This window comes from Danio rerio, chromosome 16, assembly GCF_049306965.1.
Source record: "Danio rerio strain Tuebingen ecotype United States chromosome 16, GRCz12tu, whole genome shotgun sequence".
Taxonomy (NCBI): domain Eukaryota; kingdom Metazoa; phylum Chordata; class Actinopteri; order Cypriniformes; family Danionidae; genus Danio; species Danio rerio.
Window position 1 is genome coordinate 54,336,501 of NC_133191.1, and position 6,000 is coordinate 54,342,500.

At 39.8% G+C, this 6,000-nt stretch overlaps 1 protein-coding gene across 4 annotated transcripts in view; it reads right to left on the reverse strand.

The window, feature by feature from the left end:
• Nucleotides 1-6,000, reverse strand: part of znf385d (zinc finger protein 385D) — a 144,849-nt gene that overhangs the window by 26,279 nt on the left and 112,570 nt on the right. The window lies entirely within an intron of this gene.

Genomic DNA, 6,000 nt, shown 5'->3' on the forward strand with positions numbered 1-6,000 from the left:
TCTCAGTAAGGTAACATGTGCACATCATCACAGGGAATCACAAAAACATGATACACATAGCCATCCACACACAAAAGCTCCCCTGTCCGGTCCCAGGTTGTGAGTTTGTTGCTAAGTATTTTTCAGAGCTGTGTTTACACCTATGAATTTATATTTGAAACAATAAAAAAAGTTTGTTGTCATGAGATAATTATAACAATAAAAGATTGGATCCTTTGGTTTTTCGGTGTTGCCAACTTTATTTTTGTTTTCTATAATTATTTTAAACTTTTTGAGATTTGACACAGTTTTTAATTATTTAAAACTTTAAAATTAAAATAATTATTTTGTTTTTTGCTGTTCAGTTTTTTTTTTTTGCATGGTCAGCATTGAGGAGAGAGTAACACATTTCACTGCAGCACTTTGTGTGTGTGTGTGTGTGTGTTTATTGGATATGTGATTGTGATAAATGTTAGCAGTTGCTTTAAAAGTATGCTATATACCAGGGGTGCTTAATCCTGTTCCTGGAGATCTACCTAGGGACTAGGATCTAGATTTCAGTTGCTATCCATATCAAACACACCTAAACCAATTAATTAGGACCTGAACACCACGTGATAATTACAGGCAGGTGTGTTTGCTATGGGTAGCAACTGAAATCTGCAGGAACGTAGATCTCCAGGAACAGGATTGAGCACCCCTGCTATATACCATGGGGGTCAAACTCCAAGTTACTGGAGAACTGCAGGGCAGCAGAGTTTAGTTCCCACCCTTCTTTAACATTACCTGTAGATTTCTAACGAGCCTTAGTTAGTTTTATCAGGTGTGTTTAATTAGAGTTACAGCTTAAAGTCCCAGTCACACTGCACTTTTCTCCCTTTAGACTTCCATTCATACGCATGTGAATGCTGCAGACCTGGAATGCATGCTCATGCGACAAATTTTACAGTTTGCAGCATTGGAAAGTTCAAGCTTGGAGAACTCTGAACTGTGAAATAACATCATGTGATTGCTTGAGACTAATCAAAGATCAAACTATGACCTCTCTGAACAAAAATTATGGACCAGTTGCTTGCTTTTTCAATCTCTAAATATTTTGTTTAATCCCACTCCTTTTCGCAGAGCCATATGACAGAATTTTGCATGCTTAAACGTTAGTTTGACTGCAGCCTTGCTGTGCAGACCTGTGGCTCTCAGTAATATGTAAGATGATATTTATATCTGCTGATTTCTTAATTTTGTTATACGTTTTCTGTTTTATATTTGTTTGCTGCCAAAACAATAAAATAAATTTGTCAGAATTTACAACTTAATTAATTTAAAGAATTAATAAAAGGCACGAATACTAATTAATTTTAGTAACACCTTGACATACTATTGTGTATGCAGTATAATGCTGTGAGTTGTAACACTACAGTACAGTAATTAACTGTACACAGTTTCCAGTTAGTTACCACTACTGCTCTATTACAGTAATTAACTGGCAACACTGTTGCCAGCTATTCACTGCAATGGTTCGGTTACAGTAAACAACTGGCAACACTGTTGCCAGCCACTCACTGTAATGGTTCAGTTTCAGTAATTAACTGGCAACACTGTTGCCAGTTACTTACTGTAACCAAACTTTTACAGTGAGTAGCTGGCAACAGTGTTGCCAGTGTTCTACTGTAAAAAAGCCTGGTAAGGTCTAACAGTGTATATAAATAGTTTTTTTTGTTTTGTTATATATTTATTTCTTTAGTGTTATAGTGTTTTTTATAGGTTATTTATAGGTTATTTTAAAGGTCACTGGTGTTGAGATGTATACGTACATAAATACATACATGTCTATATATATATATATATATATATTTTTTTTTTTTCTTCTTATATATTTATTTCTTTAGTGTTATAGTGTTTTTATAGGTTTTTTATAGGTTATTTTAAAGGTCACTGGTGTTGAGATATATATATATACACGTGTGTGTGTGTGTGTGTGTGTGTGTGTGTGTGTGTGTGTGTGTGTGTGTGTGTGTGTGTGTGTGTGTGTGTGTGTGTGTGTATACACACACACACACACACATACACACACACATACACGCATATATATATATATATATATAAAATAAAAAATATATATATAAATAAATAAATAAATAAATAAATAAATAAATACACACACACACATGTATATATATTTATATATATATATATATATATATATATATATATATATATATATATATATATATATATATATATATATATAATAAATAAAAAAATATATATAAATAAATAATATATACATAGGGCTTGACAAAAACACCTGCCAACGCACCAAATGCGGGTAGATTTCAGCTGTGGGGGGTTAGAAAGCTGCTTCCACTAGCCACTTTGGCTGGTTGGAAATTATTTTAAAGGCACCTAGTTTATCTCTTTTTTAAGATTTAATATTAATATTATAGTTCTTCTGAGTGTGCCAGTTTAGTTTCAGTCCAAAACAAAGTTCAGATTTGTTTATTATAATGTGTTATAAGTGTCATGTTGGAGGTGTGTACACAGCTCGCTGTTTTAGGGGCGTGTTGCTTCACATGAAATGTAGTTTCGAATTCCTGCCAAACATAACAAGGGGGCGGAGCCAAGAGCTCCCCTGCTCTGTGTTTGGCAACAGACAGGCAGACAGAGAGAAGCAACATGAGAGTGAGAGGACCAGCATTCAGCTGTACATGCACGACTCGAACACAGACCAAGCAGAGAGTATACAATCATTTCTGTCTATAGTTTTACAGCCAACTGTGTGCTAGTTTAAAGTTCCGAGCCTGTACACCGAGACTAATAACCACGCACACTGAATTAACGTTGACTGAGGCACCAGATGCGCCGCTCAGAGCCGCGACACGAAACACTAGACACGCACATTCGCATGTTATTTAAAATATTGCACTCTGTGGCGCGGCAGAAATATGAAGTGTCCCGAATCGTGGCTGACCGCCACAGACTTGAAGCACCGTTGTGCGTACCCTGATAGAAACCTATGTTTAGAATTCTAAGTTGCATGGCGCTGTGTGGTGCGACGCTGAGCTTCTGGTGTGCGACCTGCTGGCAAGTTCGTTATTTTATTTCCAGTGGAGGGACACGCACGAGGCAATGCGCTTGCACTTTCCAGCTGCACCTAGTTAAGGCAAGGCAAGGCAAGTTTATTTATATAGCACATTTCATACACAGTGGCAATTCAAAGTGCTTTACATAAACTCATTTAAGAACATAAAAACAAATAGTAAAAATGATTAAAAACAGATTAAAGAGAGTTAAAACAGATTATAAAAGAATGAAAAGAAAAAAAAAACATAATAGTATGATCTGTCGGACGTAGCACAGTGCTCATTCAGTAAAGGCAAAGCTGAACAGATGTGTTTTCAGTCTCAAGATCACAGGGACAGGGCCGGCGCATCCATAGAGGCGACCTAGGCGGCCGCGTAGGGTAGCAGTATAGAGAGGGCGGCGTCTGCGACACCTCCCTTACCACCTGCGTCCGCGACACCTCCCTCACCACCCGCGTCCTCAGAAATATTCGCGTATAGATGACAGAATAGAGAGGGCGGCGACAGCGTCACCTCCATCAGCACCCGCGTGTCCTCATTTATATCCGCGCATAGGGCGGCAGAATTGAGGTCCGCGACACCCGCGCGTCCTCAGTTATATCCGCGCATAGGGTGGCAGAATAAAGAGCCCAGTGTCCACGACACCTCCCTCCCTCAGCACTTGCGCGTCCTCAGTTATATCCGTGCATAGGGCGGCGGAATAAAGAGCGCAGTGTCCACGACACCTCCCTCCCTCAGCACCCGCGCGTCCTCAGTTATATCCACGCATAGGGCGGCAAAATAGAGAAGGCGGGGTCCGCCAGTCCGCGACACCTCCCTCCCTCCCTCCCTCCCTCAGCACCCGCGCGTCCTCAGTTATATCCGCGCATACACCTTACTTCATTTTCATAACCGGTCACTTTCGTTTTCACATTGGGGTTGAGGGCGGCGTGATCGTCCTCTGCCTAGAGCGGCAGTTCCAACACAATCTCACGGCAATTCGTAACTTTTTAATTTAGTGGCTAATTCGTATGAATTCGTACGATCTAATTCGTACAATTTAGTACGATTTGCTTATCCCCCAATGACGGTTGGGGTTAGGGGTGGGGTCAGGTGCCACGCCTCCTTTTTAAAATCGTACCATTTCGTACGACTGAACTCGTATGAATTCGTACGAATTAGCCACTAACCTGGCAAAACGTAAAATACTTACGTTTTCTCGTGAGATCAGGCTGGCAGTTCAGCTTGCTCCGGCCCTGCACAGGGAGCTTCTTTGACAGCAAGAAATGCAAACAAGTGAAGCTTAAGGCAGACACAATGCAAAGTACACGTGTTTGCAAACCTATATTTACAAACAATAATTCCAATTAAAGTGATCATGTGGTGAATGTTGATCTTGTGTTGAGCCCAATGAGCCTTACATCTAAAAATAGAGCAAGGGTATGTTTACATCACCCCAATATGACGGTCTATACACTATACCCACACACATGTCTATCCAAAAAGTAGATTTTTCAGCATTGGTGCCCTTTAATGTCTGTGAGAATCAGGGATTAAACGGGTTAACTCCGCTCCACTCACAGTTAATCAATTTACCTGTACAAATAAAAGACCACAAAGTCATTCTTTATGGGCAGATTGACCTTGAGGAACAGATAAAGAGTGAATGACCTGAACATTAGCCTCATTTTCCTCTAGCGACAGGAAGCTCGGCTCGCTCTTCAGGAAGTCTGTGATCAATCTGAGCACCATTTGTGTGTGAAAATAAGTCATTAAAGGGTAATTTGTGAGAGTCCGGGGCCGCTTTGATTGTCTGTCAGTGCGGAGCTGATGTATAGAGCCGCTGCTGTGACCAGGAGAAGAGAAAGAGACAGAAGGAGGAGATCAATGCTCTCTCATTAATGAGGAGAGAGACTTTGATCAGTCTGAAGGTGACAGTACAGGGGCCTCATGTACGAACACTTGCGTTAAATTAATACTAAAATATTGCTTACGGACAAAGCTGTAAATGTGCGTACGCAGTAAAAAATTCAGATGTATGAAACACTGCGTACGTGGAATCCCATGCATATTCTCTTTGTACATCCGAATGAACGTGAAATTAAGCGCAAACCCCTCCCTCCCTCCTTCCCCGTATAAATATGGTGATGACTCTACTTTGGCAAAACCAAACAAAAAAGCAATGACAAAAGCAAGCAAGAAGAGAAACTTCACAGAATGTGAATTGGAGGTGCTCCTATCTGAGGTAGACCAGAGAAAAACTGTGTTATGTGCAAGTTTGTCCTCCGAAATTAATAACAAAAGAAAAAAAATAGAGTGGGAAAGTTTAGCTGACGCGGTTAACGCAGTGGGGTCTGAACATCGCACTGTGAACGAATTAAAAAAGAAATGGTCCGATGTAAAGGTGCAGGTTAAAAAGAGAACAGCGGTGCACCGTCAAAGTGTGGACCGAACAGGAGGGAAAACCGCAGATGCTGAACTAACACCCTTTGAGAGGAGAGTTGCCTCAATTGTGGGTGACACTTTACTGTCTGGAGTAGTATCCGTGTCTGTGCGAGACACAGATGTATTAGAGGAACACTTTGTTAGGGCGGTATAGCAGCACCCCTCCGCTCTTATCAATGCAGCGCCACCGGGATTTCAGCTGCCCAATTGCCTGCTCTACAACTGACCGAGTGCGAGAATGGGCATCATATTTATATATAGCATTTGTACTAATTTAAAAGAGAGATCTGATAAAACACACACACACACACACACACATACATACATACATATATATATATATATATATATATATATATATATATATATATATATATATATATATATATATATATATATATATATCAGATCTCTCTTTTAAATTAGTACAAATGCTGAAACTGAAACTAATCTAACAAAAAATAAACTTAAGATCAAAGTCCAAAAACTAGCAACCCAAATTAATATGTCGAACAAA